This window comes from Drosophila teissieri, chromosome 2R (genome assembly GCF_016746235.2).
Source record: "Drosophila teissieri strain GT53w chromosome 2R, Prin_Dtei_1.1, whole genome shotgun sequence".
Classification (NCBI taxonomy): Eukaryota; Metazoa; Arthropoda; class Insecta; order Diptera; family Drosophilidae; genus Drosophila; species Drosophila teissieri.
In genome coordinates, this window is record NC_053030.1 from 2,055,877 (window position 1) to 2,077,760 (window position 21,884).

At 46.3% G+C, this 21,884-nt stretch overlaps 2 pseudogenes; both read right to left on the reverse strand.

The window, feature by feature from the left end:
* Positions 1-132: 132 nt before the first annotated feature.
* On the reverse strand, positions 133-8,505 carry LOC122613001 (annotated as a pseudogene).
* Positions 8,506-9,035: 530 nt separating this feature from the next.
* Positions 9,036-17,408, reverse strand: LOC122613008 (annotated as a pseudogene).
* Positions 17,409-21,884: the final 4,476 nt, after the last annotated feature.

Consider the following 21,884-nt stretch of genomic DNA (forward strand, 5'->3'; position numbering starts at 1 on the left):
AGAATGGATTTCGTTTCTCCCTTTACTTCGGGTTCCACCGTGGACATAAGGGGTCCCCCGACAAGGAAATGACCTGGCGTCAGAGCCAGCAAATCTGTCGGATCCTCAGACATAGGAGAGAGCGGCCTGGAGTTAAGGCACGCTTCTATTTTTGCCAAGAGCGTGGAAAGCTCTTCGAACGTGTACTTTCGTGTGGCAGTGCATTTGTAAAATAGCGTCTTAAAACTTTTTACGCCTCCTTCCCAAAGGCCTCCCATATGGGGTGCCCCCGGAGGAATAAATTGCCATTGCATCTCTTGATGACTATTGGCATTCGTCACCGACTCTTTTACGGCTTGAAGGAAATCGCGGGAAAGCAGGGTGGCAGCGCCAACAAAGGTTTTGCCATTGTCTGACTGGACTTGACGTGGGCACCCTCTTCTGGATACAAATCGAGCGAAAGCGGCAAGAAACTTTTCGGTCGTTAAGTCAGATGTAGGCTCTGAATGGATGGCCTTGGTGGAGAAACAAACAAAAACTAACACTTACCCCTTTGTAATAAGACATGCTCTTCCCGTATAGTTCTTTATATCAAACGGAACGGCGTAATCCATGCCAGTATACCTAAATGGTCGGGAGAACGATGCTCTTTCTTTGGGCAGGACACCCATCAGTTGGCTTTGCAACCGCTTTTTGTGGATCACACATACTTTGCACGAATTTACTACTGCTTTCATCAGGTTCTTAATTCTCGGAATCCAGTATTTCGACCGGATGAGGCGCACCATTAACTGGTTACCATTATGGAGAGTTATGCGATGTGTGAAATTCGCTAGGACGCGAGAAAGCAGGCAGTTATACGGAAGAATCACTGGATGCCGTTAATTGTATTGAAGGCTTTCGGAAGCCGCCACACGGCCGCACGCCCTGATCAGTCCTTGCGGATCTAGAAACGGGTTCATGCTTAGGATGGAACTTGAACTTGGCACTGGACGCTTTTCACTTGGCAGGGTGGCAGCGCCAACAAAGGTTTTGCCATTGTCTGACTGGACTTGACGTGGGCACCCTCTTCTGGATACAAATCGAGCGAAAGCGGCAAGAAACTTTTCGGTCGTTAAGTCAGATGTAGGCTCTGAATGGATGGCCTTTGTGGAGAAACAAACAAAAACTAACACTTACCCCTTTGTAATAAGACATGCTCTTCCCGTATAGTTCTTTATATCGAACGGAACGGCGTAATCCATGCCAGTATACGTAAATGGTCGGGAGAACGATGCTCTTTCTTTGGGCAGGACACCCATCAGTTGGCTTTGCAACCGCTTTTTGTGGATCACACATACTTTGCACGAATTTACTACTGCTTTCATCAGGTTCTTAATTCTCGGAATCCAGTATTTCGAAAGATGAGGCGCACCATTAACTGGTTACCATTATGGAGAGTTATGCGATGTGTGAAATTCGCAAGGACGCGAGAAAGCAGGCAGTTATACGGAAGAATCACTGGATGCCGTTCATTGTATTGAAGGCTTTCGGAAGCCGCCACACGGCCGCACGCCCTGATCAGTCCTTGCGGATCTAGAAACGGGTTCATGCTTAGGATGGAACTTGAACTTGGCACTGGACGCTTTTCACTTAGGCAGTGATATTCCACAGGGAATTCTCTGCGCTGAGTGTTCGAAATTAGGAACCGTTCGGCGGCGGCGATTTCAGTGGCCAGCAAATGCACATCAGATAGAGATGTCTGCTTCCTGCACCGCTGTATGAAGCGATGAACATAAGCAAGGACCGGTAGAGCTTTCTCAAGCTTGGAAAAACGTTCCAACATCTCTTCAGAAGGAGCTTTTGCGAGATGGACTTTCAGAGCACGCTTCTCCAGGTCGGTCACCGGAGCGTTGTCGACCTGAGTTGGCCATTGGTTGCTTGGATTTTGCAACCAAGTCGGCCCGTGCCACCATAACTGGCTATCGGCTACATCTTGGAGGGAAACTTCTCTACTTGCCTGGTCTGCTAGATTATGCTCAGATTGAACATGAGACCAATTCTCTGTTTTTGTGGCCTGGGCGATCTTCGTCACCCTATTGGCTACAAATGTGGTCCACTGGCACGCTGACTTGCTTAACCATGCAAGCACTATTGTCGAGTCCGTCCAGCAGTAAAGTTCGTAGTTGATCGTAGGCATCTGCGGAATGATGGCTGCAGCCATTTCGGAAAGCAATAACGCTCCGCACAGCTCCTCTTGGGAGCGAAACCGTTTTGACTGGTGCTACCCGGGTTTTCGCGGTTAGGAGTTGCACCATAATGGGGCTGCCCACTTCTACGCGGACATATATTGCCGCCCCATAAGCCTTTTGCGATGCATCGCAAATGCCATGATGCTCGACCTTGAAATCTGGATGAAACGAGAGCCAGCGTGGAATGCGTATCTGCTCTAAAACCGAATAACTTTGGAGAAAATTAAGCCATCGCTGAGAAAGCTCATTTGGAATGTTTTCGTCCCACCCAAGCTCCTGTAGCCAAATCTCCTGCATGAAAATTTTAGCTCGAACGATAAACGGCGCTAACCAGCCTGCAGGGTCGAACAATTTGGCAATTTGGGACAGGACTTGGCGTTTTTTAAAGGACGTTTCAATAGCCAACTCTGGCGGAACAAAGAAGAATTCGTCGGAGATTGCCTTCCAGCGAATACCGAGGGTTTTGGCAGTGCTTTCTGCAACAATCTCGAGAAAATCAGTATTTAATAGATGGTCGCTCTGAATGGCCGCTAAAACTTCCTTTTGGTTGGAGCTCCATTTCCTCAATGGAAATCCGGCGGAACTCAGAGCGTCTCGGAGCCCTTGCACCTTGAGCTGAGCTTCTTCCGTGGAGTCCGCTCCGGATAGAACATCATCCACATACATGAAATTTCGAATGATATTGCTAGCTTTTGGATGGCTGAGTTCTACGTCAGCTGCTAGCTGCTGCAGTACTCGGATGGCCAGGAAAGGCGCGCAATTGACTCCAAAGGTTACTGTTTTCAATTCGAAATCTCTGAGTTCCCCTCTATTGTTTCGGAAAAGTATTCGTTGGAATGAAGCGTGCTTCGGATCTACCCAGATCTGCCGATACATTTTTTCGATATCGGCGCTAAACACGTATCGGAAATAGCGCCACTTCAGAATTTGAATGGTCAAGTCGGACTGTAAGACAGGGCCAGCATGAAGGATATCATTTAAACTGGTACCATTCGATGAAGGGCTGGAGGCTTTGAATAGTACACGGAGTTTAGTAGTTACGCTCTCCGGTTTTAAGACGGCGTGATGTGGCATATAATAGGCGTTGCCATCATGGGTAGGAAGAACTTGTCGCCTGTGCTTTAAGTCGAGATATTCCTGGATCACCGAATCGTATCTCGCTTTTAAGGCCTCATCTCCTTTTAGACGCTGCTCATTTCTTAAAAACTGAGCCAACGCGAAAGACCTGGAACGCCCTAGCCCGGAACCGATATGTTCTGGGTCGCGAAAAGGCAGAGTAACGACATATTTGCCGCACTCGTTTCTCGTGGTCGTTTGAAGGAAATTCTTCTCGCACATGGAATCGGACTCTTTGAACCTGAACAGTACTTTGCAGTACCTTCAAGGCCGCCCCAGATTCCTGTGGTATCGACTGCACATTAAACAGTATTTTCAATTGACTGTTTACCAACAATCGTTTATTTTCGAAACGCTCTGTTAGGCTTTCCCACGCAGAGCGGAAACCCTCGTTGGTGAGAGGCGAAATCGAAACGATGGCATGCGCGTCGCCACTTGTTTTGGCATTTAAATGGAATAACTTTTCAACCGGAGTCAGCCGTGGATTATTGATATAAATGGCTGTGAAAAGATCCCGGAAGGTCGGCCAGCGAAGATAGTCGCCTGCGAAAACTTCTGTATCGCATGGAGGCAACCGACAGCCAGAGGAAATGTAGGCCTGGGGCGCAGCGTTCGCGGCTGGGATGGACTGAGACGTGCCCTGCTCGATTTTATCAACGAGCTGGGCAACACACCTTTCATAGACTGAATGCAATAACTGTATTTAGCCCTGAGAATACGCATGTTGCCTGCTGCCGCTTCGCCTGCTGACACAAGGCACTCTGAGCAGATGTCGAATTCCTTTTCCACCTTGTCGCATAGGGTTCGGACTTGGTCGCGACGGACGCTAAGCATCGTGACGGTTGGAGCTGCGGATTCCGGAGTGTTAATCTGAACCTCAAATTCGCTTAAACAGTCAGAAACCGAAATGAATTTATTTTTTAGCTATGCGCTGTACTGTGGCTTTGGATGGAGTAGCACAGTCGTCGGAAATCTGCGCAGGCGTTTTCACCGAAATGCTTGGAATTCTTGGACTCTTGGGCCCTTGTGGCGAAAAAATAGACCTGGGTTTGTCAGCGGACAATTTCTTCTTAATGCGAAATGGAAAGGAAGCGGTTTTGGAGCACGGTCACACTTTTGAAAATGTGGACAGATTCCTTAGACTGCACTTAATAAATTTAAGCTTGCCGCCGTGAACGGTATAAAGCAGCGGAAAAAGACCGTATAGGATGTAACGGGTGAGAAAGTGGTGTAAAATTTACGAAGTAGAAACGCCGTAGTTTCGACTAATTGGACAGCTGACTCGGAGTGAACAGCAAATTGTATAAATGACCGGTGATTTATGGTAATTAGGTCCACCTGATTTAAGGTTGGAACACTTGGAATGTGGAACACGGTGAAAAAAAATGTTTATTAGAACGTAGAAAATTTTATTTTTTTGTTTACAACTGGAAACGGAGAAATTGGAATGGTGGAATTGAAATCTTTTTTCCGCGTTGTAAGTACTTCTAAAAACAAACACAAATTAATATCCAAGCAATACAGGAAAAAATATTTGTCGGGTAAACGACTTATATTTGGCGGTCGTATTATTTATTTATGGATGAACAAATTATTGTCTTGTAGTTTTTAAAATTTTTTTTGAAAATTTAAACAATAATTAAATAAATATTAAAAATTTATTTGTTAAAAAAGAAAAAACCGCTTTTAATTTATTGCTCGGAAATTGATTTGGAAATTTATGGAAAAAATTGATGGAAAACAAAACGCCTTTTCCGCGTCGGCACTTGGAAAAAAATTTTATTTGTGGTTTGGATTTGCCGACGGGAAACAATTTACACTTTGGTATATGTTTAAAAGGAATGCAGATAATATGCGCAATGTATGTCGGTAATATATGTGGATGTAATATATGCAATGTATATGTGATATATGTGGATGTAATATATGTAATGTATATGTGATATATGTATGTGGGTGTAATATATGTAATGTATGTGAATGTTGTATATGTTGATGTAATATATGGAACTGGCGGGTAAATGTTTCATTAATATTTTATTTGGAATGGCCAGAGGGTATGTGTTGTTAATTTTGTTATTGCATTCTTCGATAACAAATTGTATTAAGTGGACTGCGGAGTTAAAGAAAAAATGTGTTGCGAAAAGAATTTGGCTTGCGTTGGACACAGTGAAACGAGAACAGAATATTTGCCACTTTTGGCAGAGCTTTGGACTTAGAAATTTTCACTGTACTTGGCACAAATTATTTTCACTTTTTCACATTTGGAATTTTGCACTTTTCGGACTGGATGAATATTTAAATATATTCGGAAATTTGGACTTAGAAATTTTCACGAATGAGGGTGAAAGGAGAACGGTGGGTAATATGGCGGCGCCCGTAGGAATGAATAAGTACTTTTCTTTAATTGCTTTTTTTCGGAGAAATCCGTTAGATTTGACAATAAATCTTACAGCAAATTGAACGAAAACCTTTTGCTGCAGACCGGCAGTTAAATGGAATGGAAATTTCGTACTTATCTTGTAATTTGTTCGCTGGTGGACAGACTTGAAAATCCAGGTGATCTGGCTCGAATGGATCAAAATGTTGAGTGTGATGGGGGTTGCTGTCCTGGAATTTTCCAAATCGGCTGAAATAGAAAACACTCGAAAAGGCGAACACTTGACTTTTCTTAAATGAGCGGACGCGACCGGGCGTATGTTTATTCGTTAGTAATAGTTTTTACACTGAAGCTTATTCTAATTAGCTAGGCTCTCCCAAGCGATCTCTCCTCGATCTCCTCCACATATTTGCTCCACCGTTCTGGGCTGCTAGACAGACGTCTTTCCAACTGCAGGAACCGATTAAGTGCCATTTGATGAGATCTTTCCAGAACCATGGCTGGATGTCGATAGGTTTTTAAGGGCAACCGCACTACGTAGCGGCCATCCGATCGACGCACAAAAGTTCTCTGGAAAAAGGACTCGCACCACAGGTCCTCGTCTGTTGCTGTAGGGCGGTCTGGAACCGACTCGACCTTACAGAAACGCTTCAGCAATGCCTTGGTGTGCAAAAGCACTCGATGACAGCGCAACTGAGTTGAATCCCTCACTCCTTCAGGACGTCCAGATAGGATACATCCGAAGTGCGTATTCTGAGCTATGGGCTCGCCTGGCAAACCGATCCTGGTGTGAATTGCGCCAACATGTCCACTCCTAAAATGAGATTGACTCGCTTCTACCGCGCGTAATGGGGATCAGCCTATGAGAGCCCTCCAACATGATTCCAATGTTGTGGCGTGAAGCTTAGACTTGGCAGGCAGAAAGTAACTGAATTCAGAACATATGCTGAATCAACACCTAAAGTGAAATTTGGGTTAATAATACTACAGATTTCGAAATTTACTGTGTACTTGCAACGACGACCGCCCCCGGGACCCACCCCAAAAAATAGATGCTCGGGTGGCTGACCGCTTCAGGTGCAGAGACTGAACGACGTGTTCTGATACTATGGTTGCATCGTGACAGCGCATGTGATTTGCTCAAGCTAATAATGCATAATTTCGCGCTGCTCACTATATCCTTCCTCCTGTAACAATATAAGGCTAGAAAGGTTGCGTAACGACGCAAAATATGGTCGCCGCCGCAGTGGTAACAGGAGTTATCCGGGCGTCTTGAGCGCTCCTGTGCATTATGCACTCGAACTAGTTGGCTCGGGTTTTATTTGTTATGCGTTTAAATTATTTCAGGCAATTTTCCGAGTGGAATTGCAACTTAACGCGCCCGCAATCAAACGTAATCTAATCACAGAAAACTTTTCGAATTTAAATTTTTACCCTTGCAGGCTCCCCTCATGGGCCCACATGTAGAGTTGTGTCCCCTTATATATGGTTAAATAAAGGTCATTGTAAGAGGAGTTCCCCGGCAAGAGTAAAAACACAGTCGAATTAATTTCAATCGTTATAATTATTCACTGATTTACTTTAAGCTAAGCTAAGATTATGTACATGCGTGTTGTTGGGTGTGATGGGGATTGCTGTCCTGGAATTTTCCAAATCGGCTGAAATAGAAAACACTCGAAAGGGCGAACACTTGACTTTTCTTAATTGCGCGGGCGCGACCGGGCGTATGTTTATTCGTTAGTAATAGTTTTACACTGAAGCTTATTCTAATTAGCTAGGCTATCCCAAGCGCAGCGGAGACTCCTTGGAGACTCTGTGGTGAAGAGCGAGAGCCCGTGAGAGGGAGCGGAGAGCGGGTGACAGTCCAAACCCCGTAACTTGGACATTCCGCACCCCTTGCAATCACTGGGGTTGCAAAAAAAACCATCCTACGGCAGTCTGCAGGCACCGGACACGATCCACCCAAAATCAGTTTTCTGGGCGACCGGCATTCCCTCGTCGTCCCTTTGGATAAGCATCTGCTCCCAAGACCATGGAGACGGTAGCAGGCCGATGGAACTGGTCATCAGCCAGCATGATGTCCCGGAACTTGGACACCACTGTGTCGCTCAATGCCCGGACAGGTGTGCGGATCCGCACACTGGGCTTGATCTTGAGCACGACCTCCAGCTTCGTTCCCGCGTCGACCCTGGAGCGAATCGTCGTCGTGCAGACCTTCTCGTCGCCAACACTGGTCATCGGCAGCTTAAAGGCTGACGCCAACGAAGCGTCGATGCAGCTCATGGGGGTGCACGGATCGATGAGTGCTGCGGTCTCGAAGGTCTGCGTCCCGGTCTCCAACTTGACCAGCGCTGTCGGAAGAATGTTCACGCTGTGGCGTTGCAGTAGCGACGCGAGCGATGGGCCTGGCGTGGTCGATTCCTTGCGTCGTGGCGGTGAACTCCTAAGCTGAGTTGGCGAATTTTGCCGGCGGGAACGCTGGGACGAGGCCGAAGCTGCTTGCCGGGTTGGCACCGGTTGGAGACGCGAGCGCGCTCGCGACCGCGACGACGAGCTAACCTGCTCGTGCATGTGGAGCAGCGTGTGGTGGGATCGGTCGCACTTCTTGCAACGATCACCGCATCGGCAGTCTCTCGTGGAATGCTCGTGAGCGAGGCGATTGGCGCAGTATTTGTTAATAAGGACTGCTCGCAGACGCTTTTCAGCGCTGAGCTTTAGGAACCTCGCGCATTGAGTACCTCGGGGACGTCTGCTCTCCAAGGCACGAGCACTGCGTTCGTTTCGATGACGAGGGGCCATGCTGCGGGTAGTTGAATGGCGAAAGGAGATCGAAAACGAAATGAAAAAGAATGGATGATTAGTGATAGTGAACTACAACTAAGGACAAGAGGCGCGCCTATTTATTGTGGAGATTCGGAAGACTCCGTCGGCAAAAGCACCACTTTTGCCACTGGACGTTTAAGAACTCCACGTGCAGTACGGATATTTACTACACGGACGTTGCCGTCGGCTCAATTCTGACGAGCCGGCACTCATTAGAGGGTAAGTGGTCGTTCTTGATGACGACCCTGTCATCGATGCGGAGATTTTTGGACGGGGCCTGCCATTTAGTGCGTTTGTGGAGTTCCTTGAGGTACTCTTCTTTCCATCGCACACGGAACTGCTGATGGAGAGCCTTCAAATGCTGCCACCGATTAAGAATGGATTTCGTTTCTCCCTTTACTTCGGGTTCCACCGTGGACATAAGGGGTCCCCCGACAAGGAAATGACCTGGCGTCAGAGCCAGCAAATCTGTCGGATCCTCAGACATAGGAGAGAGCGGCCTGGAGTTAAGGCACGCTTCTATTTTTGCCAAGAGCGTGGAAAGCTCTTCGAACGTGTACTTTCGTGTGGCAGTGCATTTGTAAAATAGCGTCTTAAAACTTTTTACGCCTCCTTCCCAAAGGCCTCCCATATGGGGTGCCCCCGGAGGAATAAATTGCCATTGCATCTCTTGATGACTATTGGCATTCGTCACCGACTCTTTTACGGCTTGAAGGAAATCGCGGGAAAGCAGGGTGGCAGCGCCAACAAAGGTTTTGCCATTGTCTGACTGGACTTGACGTGGGCACCCTCTTCTGGATACAAATCGAGCGAAAGCGGCAAGAAACTTTTCGGTCGTTAAGTCAGATGTAGGCTCTGAATGGATGGCCTTGGTGGAGAAACAAACAAAAACTAACACTTACCCCTTTGTAATAAGACATGCTCTTCCCGTATAGTTCTTTATATCAAACGGAACGGCGTAATCCATGCCAGTATACCTAAATGGTCGGGAGAACGATGCTCTTTCTTTGGGCAGGACACCCATCAGTTGGCTTTGCAACCGCTTTTTGTGGATCACACATACTTTGCACGAATTTACTACTGCTTTCATCAGGTTCTTAATTCTCGGAATCCAGTATTTCGACCGGATGAGGCGCACCATTAACTGGTTACCATTATGGAGAGTTATGCGATGTGTGAAATTCGCTAGGACGCGAGAAAGCAGGCAGTTATACGGAAGAATCACTGGATGCCGTTAATTGTATTGAAGGCTTTCGGAAGCCGCCACACGGCCGCACGCCCTGATCAGTCCTTGCGGATCTAGAAACGGGTTCATGCTTAGGATGGAACTTGAACTTGGCACTGGACGCTTTTCACTTGGCAGGGTGGCAGCGCCAACAAAGGTTTTGCCATTGTCTGACTGGACTTGACGTGGGCACCCTCTTCTGGATACAAATCGAGCGAAAGCGGCAAGAAACTTTTCGGTCGTTAAGTCAGATGTAGGCTCTGAATGGATGGCCTTTGTGGAGAAACAAACAAAAACTAACACTTACCCCTTTGTAATAAGACATGCTCTTCCCGTATAGTTCTTTATATCGAACGGAACGGCGTAATCCATGCCAGTATACGTAAATGGTCGGGAGAACGATGCTCTTTCTTTGGGCAGGACACCCATCAGTTGGCTTTGCAACCGCTTTTTGTGGATCACACATACTTTGCACGAATTTACTACTGCTTTCATCAGGTTCTTAATTCTCGGAATCCAGTATTTCGAAAGATGAGGCGCACCATTAACTGGTTACCATTATGGAGAGTTATGCGATGTGTGAAATTCGCAAGGACGCGAGAAAGCAGGCAGTTATACGGAAGAATCACTGGATGCCGTTCATTGTATTGAAGGCTTTCGGAAGCCGCCACACGGCCGCACGCCCTGATCAGTCCTTGCGGATCTAGAAACGGGTTCATGCTTAGGATGGAACTTGAACTTGGCACTGGACGCTTTTCACTTAGGCAGTGATATTCCACAGGGAATTCTCTGCGCTGAGTGTTCGAAATTAGGAACCGTTCGGCGGCGGCGATTTCAGTGGCCAGCAAATGCACATCAGATAGAGATGTCTGCTTCCTGCACCGCTGTATGAAGCGATGAACATAAGCAAGGACCGGTAGAGCTTTCTCAAGCTTGGAAAAACGTTCCAACATCTCTTCAGAAGGAGCTTTTGCGAGATGGACTTTCAGAGCACGCTTCTCCAGGTCGGTCACCGGAGCGTTGTCGACCTGAGTTGGCCATTGGTTGCTTGGATTTTGCAACCAAGTCGGCCCGTGCCACCATAACTGGCTATCGGCTACATCTTGGAGGGAAACTTCTCTACTTGCCTGGTCTGCTAGATTATGCTCAGATTGAACATGAGACCAATTCTCTGTTTTTGTGGCCTGGGCGATCTTCGTCACCCTATTGGCTACAAATGTGGTCCACTGGCACGCTGACTTGCTTAACCATGCAAGCACTATTGTCGAGTCCGTCCAGCAGTAAAGTTCGTAGTTGATCGTAGGCATCTGCGGAATGATGGCTGCAGCCATTTCGGAAAGCAATAACGCTCCGCACAGCTCCTCTTGGGAGCGAAACCGTTTTGACTGGTGCTACCCGGGTTTTCGCGGTTAGGAGTTGCACCATAATGGGGCTGCCCACTTCTACGCGGACATATATTGCCGCCCCATAAGCCTTTTGCGATGCATCGCAAATGCCATGATGCTCGACCTTGAAATCTGGATGAAACGAGAGCCAGCGTGGAATGCGTATCTGCTCTAAAACCGAATAACTTTGGAGAAAATTAAGCCATCGCTGAGAAAGCTCATTTGGAATGTTTTCGTCCCACCCAAGCTCCTGTAGCCAAATCTCCTGCATGAAAATTTTAGCTCGAACGATAAACGGCGCTAACCAGCCTGCAGGGTCGAACAATTTGGCAATTTGGGACAGGACTTGGCGTTTTTTAAAGGACGTTTCAATAGCCAACTCTGGCGGAACAAAGAAGAATTCGTCGGAGATTGCCTTCCAGCGAATACCGAGGGTTTTGGCAGTGCTTTCTGCAACAATCTCGAGAAAATCAGTATTTAATAGATGGTCGCTCTGAATGGCCGCTAAAACTTCCTTTTGGTTGGAGCTCCATTTCCTCAATGGAAATCCGGCGGAACTCAGAGCGTCTCGGAGCCCTTGCACCTTGAGCTGAGCTTCTTCCGTGGAGTCCGCTCCGGATAGAACATCATCCACATACATGAAATTTCGAATGATATTGCTAGCTTTTGGATGGCTGAGTTCTACGTCAGCTGCTAGCTGCTGCAGTACTCGGATGGCCAGGAAAGGCGCGCAATTGACTCCAAAGGTTACTGTTTTCAATTCGAAATCTCTGAGTTCCCCTCTATTGTTTCGGAAAAGTATTCGTTGGAATGAAGCGTGCTTCGGATCTACCCAGATCTGCCGATACATTTTTTCGATATCGGCGCTAAACACGTATCGGAAATAGCGCCACTTCAGAATTTGAATGGTCAAGTCGGACTGTAAGACAGGGCCAGCATGAAGGATATCATTTAAACTGGTACCATTCGATGAAGGGCTGGAGGCTTTGAATAGTACACGGAGTTTAGTAGTTACGCTCTCCGGTTTTAAGACGGCGTGATGTGGCATATAATAGGCGTTGCCATCATGGGTAGGAAGAACTTGTCGCCTGTGCTTTAAGTCGAGATATTCCTGGATCACCGAATCGTATCTCGCTTTTAAGGCCTCATCTCCTTTTAGACGCTGCTCATTTCTTAAAAACTGAGCCAACGCGAAAGACCTGGAACGCCCTAGCCCGGAACCGATATGTTCTGGGTCGCGAAAAGGCAGAGTAACGACATATTTGCCGCACTCGTTTCTCGTGGTCGTTTGAAGGAAATTCTTCTCGCACATGGAATCGGACTCTTTGAACCTGAACAGTACTTTGCAGTACCTTCAAGGCCGCCCCAGATTCCTGTGGTATCGACTGCACATTAAACAGTATTTTCAATTGACTGTTTACCAACAATCGTTTATTTTCGAAACGCTCTGTTAGGCTTTCCCACGCAGAGCGGAAACCCTCGTTGGTGAGAGGCGAAATCGAAACGATGGCATGCGCGTCGCCACTTGTTTTGGCATTTAAATGGAATAACTTTTCAACCGGAGTCAGCCGTGGATTATTGATATAAATGGCTGTGAAAAGATCCCGGAAGGTCGGCCAGCGAAGATAGTCGCCTGCGAAAACTTCTGTATCGCATGGAGGCAACCGACAGCCAGAGGAAATGTAGGCCTGGGGCGCAGCGTTCGCGGCTGGGATGGACTGAGACGTGCCCTGCTCGATTTTATCAACGAGCTGGGCAACACACCTTTCATAGACTGAATGCAATAACTGTATTTAGCCCTGAGAATACGCATGTTGCCTGCTGCCGCTTCGCCTGCTGACACAAGGCACTCTGAGCAGATGTCGAATTCCTTTTCCACCTTGTCGCATAGGGTTCGGACTTGGTCGCGACGGACGCTAAGCATCGTGACGGTTGGAGCTGCGGATTCCGGAGTGTTAATCTGAACCTCAAATTCGCTTAAACAGTCAGAAACCGAAATGAATTTATTTTTTAGCTATGCGCTGTACTGTGGCTTTGGATGGAGTAGCACAGTCGTCGGAAATCTGCGCAGGCGTTTTCACCGAAATGCTTGGAATTCTTGGACTCTTGGGCCCTTGTGGCGAAAAAATAGACCTGGGTTTGTCAGCGGACAATTTCTTCTTAATGCGAAATGGAAAGGAAGCGGTTTTGGAGCACGGTCACACTTTTGAAAATGTGGACAGATTCCTTAGACTGCACTTAATAAATTTAAGCTTGCCGCCGTGAACGGTATAAAGCAGCGGAAAAAGACCGTATAGGATGTAACGGGTGAGAAAGTGGTGTAAAATTTACGAAGTAGAAACGCCGTAGTTTCGACTAATTGGACAGCTGACTCGGAGTGAACAGCAAATTGTATAAATGACCGGTGATTTATGGTAATTAGGTCCACCTGATTTAAGGTTGGAACACTTGGAATGTGGAACACGGTGAAAAAAAATGTTTATTAGAACGTAGAAAATTTTATTTTTTTGTTTACAACTGGAAACGGAGAAATTGGAATGGTGGAATTGAAATCTTTTCTCCGCGTTGTAAGTACTTCTAAAAACAAACACAAATTAATATCCAAGCAATACAGGAAAAAATATTTGTCGGGTGAACGACTTATATTTGGCGGTCGTATTATTTATTTATGGATGAACAAATTATTGTCTTGTAGTTTTTAAAATTTTTTTTGAAAATTTAAACAATAATTAAATAAATATTAAAAATTTATTTGTTAAAAAAGAAAAAACCGCTTTTAATTTATTGCTCGGAAATTGATTTGGAAATTTATGGAAAAAATTGATGGAAAACAAAACGCCTTTTCCGCGTCGGCACTTGGAAAAAAATTTTATTTGTGGTTTGGATTTGCCGACGGGAAACAATTTACACTTTGGTATATGTTTAAAAGGAATGCAGATAATATGCGCAATGTATGTCGGTAATATATGTGGATGTAATATATGCAATGTATATGTGATATATGTGGATGTAATATATGTAATGTATATGTGATATATGTATGTGGGTGTAATATATGTAATGTATGTGAATGTTGTATATGTTGATGTAATATATGGAACTGGCGGGTAAATGTTTCATTAATATTTTATTTGGAATGGCCAGAGGGTATGTGTTGTTAATTTTGTTATTGCATTCTTCGATAACAAATTGTATTAAGTGGACTGCGGAGTTAAAGAAAAAATGTGTTGCGAAAAGAATTTGGCTTGCGTTGGACACAGTGAAACGAGAACAGAATATTTGCCACTTTTGGCAGAGCTTTGGACTTAGAAATTTTCACTGTACTTGGCACAAATTATTTTCACTTTTTCACATTTGGAATTTTGCACTTTTCGGACTGGATGAATATTTAAATATATTCGGAAATTTGGACTTAGAAATTTTCACGAATGAGGGTGAAAGGAGAACGGTGGGTAATATGGCGGCGCCCGTAGGAATGAATAAGTACTTTTCTTTAATTGCTTTTTTTCGGAGAAATCCGTTAGATTTGACAATAAATCTTACAGCAAATTTAACGAAAACCTTTTGCTGCAGACCGGCAATTAAATGGAATGGAAATTTCGTACTTATCTTGTAATTTGTTCGCTGGTGGACAAACTTGAAAATCCAGGTGATCTGGCTCGAATGGATCAAAATGTTGAGTGTGATGGGGGTTGCTGTCCTGGAATTTTCCAAATCGGCTGAAATAGAAAACACTCGAAAAGGCGAACACTTGACTTTTCTTAAATGATGGGGCGCGACCGGGCGTATGTTTATTCGTTAGTAATAGTTTTTACACTGAAGCTTATTCTAATTAGCTGGGCTCTCCCAAGCGATCTCTCCTCGATCTCCTCCACATATTTGCTCCACCGTTCTGGGCTGCTAGACAGACGTCTTTCCAACTGCAGGAACCGATTAAGTGCCATTTGATGAGATCTACCCAGAACCATGGCTGGATGTCGATAGGTTTTTAAGGGCAACCGCACTACGTAGCGGCCATCCGATCGACGCACAAAAGTTCTCTGGAAAAAGGACTCGCACCACAGGTCCTCGTCTGTTGCTGTAGGGCGGTCTGGAACCAACTCGACCTTACAGAAACGCTTCAGCAATGCCTTGGTGTGCAAAAGCACTCGATGACAGCGCAACTGAGTTGAATCCCTCACTCCTTCAGGACGTCCAGATAGGATACATCCGAAGTGCGTATTCTGAGCTATGGGCTCGCCTGGCAAACCGATCCTGGTGTGAATTGCGCCAACATGTCCACTCCTAAAATGAGATTGACTCGCTTCTACCGCGCGTAATGGGGATCAGCCTATGAGAGCCCTCCAACATGATTCCAATGTTGTGGCGTGAAGCTTAGACTTGGCAGGCAGAAAGTAACTGAATTCAGAACATATGCTGAATCAACACCTAAAGTGAAATTTGGGTTAATAATACTACAGATTTCGAAATTTACTGTGTACTTGCAACGACGACCGCCCCCGGGACCCACCCCAAAAAATAGATGCTCGGGTGGCTGACCGCTTCAGGTGCAGAGACTGAACGACGTGTTCTGATACTATGGTAGCATCGTGACAGCGCATGTGATTTGCTCAAGCTAATAAGGCATAATTTCGCGCTGCTCACTATATCCTTCCTCCTGTAACAATATAAGGCTAGAAAGGTTGCGTAACGACGCAAAATATGGTCGCCGCCGCAGTGGTAACAGGAGTTATCCGGGCGTCTTGAGCGCTACTGTGCATTATGCACTCGAACTAGTTGGCTCGGGTTTTATTTGTTATGCGTTTAAATTATTTCAGGCAATTTTCCGAGTGGAATTGCAACTTAACGCGCCCGCAATCAAACGTAATCTAATCACAGAAAACTTTTCGAATTTAAATTTTTACCCTTGCAGGCTCCCCTCATGGGCCCACATGTAGAGTTGTGTCCCCTTATATATAGTTAAATAAAGGTCATTGTAAGAGGAGTTCCCCGGCAAGAGTAAAAACACAGTCGAATTAATTTCAATCGTTATAATTATTCACTGATTTCTTTTAAGCTAAGCTAAGATTATGTACATGCGTGTTGTTGGGTGTGATGGGGGTTGCTGTCCTGGAATTTTCCAAATCGGCTGAAATAGAAAACACTCGAAAGGGCGAACACTTGACTTTTCTTAAATGAGCGGGCGCGACCGGGCGTATGTTTATTCGTTAGTAATAGTTTTTACACTGAAGCTTATTCTAATTAGCTAGGCTCTCCCAAGCGCAGCGGAGACTCCTTGGAGACTCTGTGGTGAAGAGCGAGAGCCCGTGAGAGGGATCGGAGAGCGGGTGACAGTCCAAACCCCGTAACTTGGACATTCCGCCCCCCTTGCAATCACTGGGGTTGCAAAAAAACCATCCTACGGCAGGCTGCAGGCACCGGACACGATCCACCCAAAATCAGTTTTCTGGGCGACCGGCATTCCCTCGTCGTCCCTTTGGATAAGCATCTGCTCCCAAGACCATGGAGACGGTAGCAGGCCGATGGAACTGGTCATCAGCCAGCATGATGTCCCGGAACTTGGACACCACTGTGTCGCTCAATGCCCGGACAGGTGTGCGGATCCGCACACTGGGCTTGATCTTGAGCACGACCTCCAGCTTCGTTCCCGCGTCGACCCTGGAGCGAATCGTCGTCGTGCAGACCTTCTCGTCGCCAACACTGGTCATCGGCAGCTTAAAGGCTGACGCCAACGAAGCGTCGATGCAGCTCATGGGGGTGCACGGATCGATGAGTGCTGCGGTCGCGAAGGTCTGCGTCCCGGTCTCCAACTTGACCAGCGCTGTCGGAAGGATGTTCACGCTGTGGCGTTGCAGTAGCGACGCGAGCGATGGGCCTGGCGTGGTCGATTCCTTGCGTCGTGGCGGTGAACTCCTAAGCTGAGTTGGCGGATTTTGCCGGCGGGAACGCTGGGACGAGGCCGAAGCTGCTTGCCGGGTTGGCACCGGTTGGAGACGCGAGCGCGCTCGCGACCGCGACGACGAGCTAACCTGCTCGTGCATGTGGAGCAGCGTGTGGTGGGATCGGTCGCACTTCTTGCAACGATCACCGCTTCGGCAGTCTCCCGTGGAATGCTCGAGAGCGAGGCAATTGGCGCAGTATTTGTTAATAAGGACTGCTTGCAGACGCTTTTCAGCGCTGAGCTTTAGGAACCTCGCGCATTGAGTACCTCGGGGACGTCTGCTCTCCAAGGCACGAGCACTGCGTTCGTTTCGATGACGAGGGGCCATGCTGCGGGTAGTTGAATGGCGAAAGGAGATCGAAAACGAAATGAAAAAGAATGGATGATTAGTGATAGTGAACTACAACTAAGGACAAGAGGCGCGCCTATTTATTGTGGAGATTCGGAAGACTCCGTCGGCAAAAGCACCACTTTTGCCACTGGACGTTTAAGAACTCCACGTGCAGTACGGATATTTACTAACGGACGTTGCAGTGGGCTCAATTCTGACGAGCCGCCACTCATTAGAGGGTAAGTGGTCGTTCTTGATGACGACCCTGTCATCGATGCGGAGATTTTTGGACGGGGCCTGCCATTTAGTGCGTTTGTGGAGTTCCTTGAGGTACTCTTCTTTCCATCGCACACGGAACTGCTGATGGAGAGCCTTCAAATGCTGCCACCGATTAAGAATGGATTTCGTTTCTCCCTTTACTTCGGGTTCCACCGTGGACATAAGGGCTCCCCCGACAAGGAAATGACCTGGCGTCAGAGCCAGCAAATCTGTCGGATCCTCAGACATAGGAGAGAGCGGCCTGGAGTTAAGGCACGCTTCTATTTTTGCCAAGAGCGTGGAGAGCTCTTCGAACGTGTACTTTCGTGTGGCAGTGCATTTGTAAAATAGCGTCTTAAAACTTTTTAATTGGACAGCTGACTCGGAGTGAACAGCAAATTGTATAAATGACCGGTGATTTATGGTAATTAGGTCCACCTGATTTAAGGTTGGAACACTTGGAATGTGGAACACGGTGAAAAAAAATGTTTATTAGAACGTAGAAAATTTTATTTTTTTGTTTACAACTGGAAACGGAGAAATTGGAATGGTGGAATTGAAATCTTTTCTCCGCGTTGTAAGTACTTCTAAAAACAAACACAAATTAATATCCAAGCAATACAGGAAAAAATATTTGTCGGGTGAACGACTTATATTTGGCGGTCGTATTATTTATTTATGGATGAACAAATTATTGTCTTGTAGTTTTTAAAATTTTTTTTGAAAATTTAAACAATAATTAAATAAATATTAAAAATTTATTTGTTAAAAAAGAAAAAACCGCTTTTAATTTATTGCTCGGAAATTGATTTGGAAATTTATGGAAAAAATTGATGGAAAACAAAACGCCTTTTCCGCGTCGGCACTTGGAAAAAAATTTTATTTGTGGTTTGGATTTGCCGACGGGAAACAATTTACACTTTGGTATATGTTTAAAAGGAATGCAGATAATATGCGCAATGTATGTCGGTAATATATGTGGATGTAATATATGCAATGTATATGTGATATATGTGGATGTAATATATGTAATGTATATGTGATATATGTATGTGGGTGTAATATATGTAATGTATGTGAATGTTGTATATGTTGATGTAATATATGGAACTGGCGGGTAAATGTTTCATTAATATTTTATTTGGAATGGCCAGAGGGTATGTGTTGTTAATTTTGTTATTGCATTCTTCGATAACAAATTGTATTAAGTGGACTGCGGAGTTAAAGAAAAAATGTGTTGCGAAAAGAATTTGGCTTGCGTTGGACACAGTGAAACGAGAACAGAATATTTGCCACTTTTGGCAGAGCTTTGGACTTAGAAATTTTCACTGTACTTGGCACAAATTATTTTCACTTTTTCACATTTGGAATTTTGCACTTTTCGGACTGGATGAATATTTAAATATATTCGGAAATTTGGACTTAGAAATTTTCACGAATGAGGGTGAAAGGAGAACGGTGGGTAATATGGCGGCGCCCGTAGGAATGAATAAGTACTTTTCTTTAATTGCTTTTTTTCGGAGAAATCCGTTAGATTTGACAATAAATCTTACAGCAAATTTAACGAAAACCTTTTGCTGCAGACCGGCAATTAAATGGAATGGAAATTTCGTACTTATCTTGTAATTTGTTCGCTGGTGGACAAACTTGAAAATCCAGGTGATCTGGCTCGAATGGATCAAAATGTTGAGTGTGATGGGGGTTGCTGTCCTGGAATTTTCCAAATCGGCTGAAATAGAAAACACTCGAAAAGGCGAACACTTGACTTTTCTTAAATGATGGGGCGCGACCGGGCGTATGTTTATTCGTTAGTAATAGTTTTTACACTGAAGCTTATTCTAATTAGCTGGGCTCTCCCAAGCGATCTCTCCTCGATCTCCTCCACATATTTGCTCCACCGTTCTGGGCTGCTAGACAGACGTCTTTCCAACTGCAGGAACCGATTAAGTGCCATTTGATGAGATCTACCCAGAACCATGGCTGGATGTCGATAGGTTTTTAAGGGCAACCGCACTACGTAGCGGCCATCCGATCGACGCACAAAAGTTCTCTGGAAAAAGGACTCGCACCACAGGTCCTCGTCTGTTGCTGTAGGGCGGTCTGGAACCGACTCGACCTTACAGAAACGCTTCAGCAATGCCTTGGTGTGCAAAAGCACTCGATGACAGCGCAACTGAGTTGAATCCCTCACTCCTTCAGGACGTCCAGATAGGATACATCCGAAGTGCGTATTCTGAGCTATGGGCTCGCCTGGCAAACCGATCCTGGTGTGAATTGCGCCAACATGTCCACTCCTAAAATGAGATTGACTCGCTTCTACCGCGCGTAATGGGGATCAGCCTATGAGAGCCCTCCAACATGATTCCAATGTTGTGGCGTGAAGCTTAGACTTGGCAGGCAGAAAGTAACTGAATTCAGAACATATGCTGAATCAACACCTAAAGTGAAATTTGGGTTAATAATACTACAGATTTCGAAATTTACTGTGTACTTGCAACGACGACCGCCCCCGGGACCCACCCCAAAAAATAGATGCTCGGGTGGCTGACCGCTTCAGGTGCAGAGACTGAACGACGTGTTCTGATACTATGGTTGCATCGTGACAGCGCATGTGATTTGCTCAAGCTAATAATGCATAATTTCGCGCTGCTCACTATATCCTTCCTCCTGTAACAATATAAGGCTAGAAAGGTTGCGTAACGACGCAAAATATGGTCGCCGCCGCAGTGGTAACAGGAGTTATCCGGGCGTCTTGAGCGCTCCTGTGCATTATGCACTCGAACTAGTTGGCTCGGGTTTTATTTGTTATGCGTTTAAATTATTTCAGGCAATTTTCCGAGTGGAATTGCAACTTAACGCGCCCGCAATCAAACGTAATCTAATCACAGAAAACTTTTCGAATTTAAATTTTTACCCTTGCAGGCTCCCCTCATGGGCCCACATGTAGAGTTGTGTCCCCTTATATATGGTTAAATAAAGGTCATTGTAAGAGGAGTTCCCCGGCAAGAGTAAAAACACAGTCGAATTAATTTCAATCGTTATAATTATTCACTGATTTACTTTAAGCTAAGCTAAGATTATGTACATGCGTGTTGTTGGGTGTGATGGGGGTTGCTGTCCTGGAATTTTCCAAATCGGCTGAAATAGAAAACACTCGAAAGGGCGAACACTTGACTTTTCTTAAATGAGCGGGCGCGACCGGGCGTATGTTTATTCGTTAGTAATAGTTTTTACACTGAAGCTTATTCTAATTAGCTAGGCTCTCCCAAGCGCAGCGGAGACTCCTTGGAGACTCTGTGGTGAAGAGCGAGGGAGCGGAGAGCGGGTGACAGTCCAAACCCCGTAACTTGGACATTCCGCCCCCCTTGCAATCACTGGGGTTGCAAAAAAACCATCCTACGGCAGGCTGCAGGCACCGGACACGATCCACCCAAAATCAGTTTTCTGGGCGACCGGCATTCCCTCGTCGTCCCTTTGGATAAGCATCTGCTCCCAAGACCATGGAGACGGTAGCAGGCCGATGGAACTGGTCATCAGCCAGCATGATGTCACGGAACTTGGACACCACTGTGTCGCTCAATGCGGATCCGCACACTGGGCTTGATCTTGAGCACGACCTCCAGCTTCGTTCCCGCGTCGACCCTGGAGCGAATCGTCGTCGTGCAGACCTTCTCGTCGCCAACACTGGTCATCGGCAGCTTAAAGGCTGACGCCAACGAAGCGTCGATGCAGCTCATGGGGGTGCACGGATCGATGAGTGCTGCGGTCTCGAAGGTCTGCGTCCCGGTCTCCAACTTGACCAGCGCTGTCGGAAGGATGTTCACGCTGTGGCGTTGCAGTAGCGACGCGAGCGATGGGCCTGGCGTGGTCGATTCCTTGCGTCGTGGCGGTGAACTCCTAAGCTGAGTTGGCGAATTTTGCCGGCGGGAACGCTGGGACGAGGCCGAAGCTGCTTGCCGGGTTGGCACCGGTTGGAGACGCGAGCGCGCTCGCGACCGCGACGACGATCTAACCTGCGAGCACTGCGTTCGTTTCGATGACGAGGGGCCATGCTGCGGGTAGTTGAATGGCGAAAGGAGATCGAAAACGAAATGAAAATCCATCGCACACGGAACTGCTGATGGAGAGCCTTCAAATGCTGCCACCGATTAAGAATGGATTTCGTGTCTCCCTTTACTTCGGGTTCCACCGTGTCCCCCGACAAGGAAATGACCT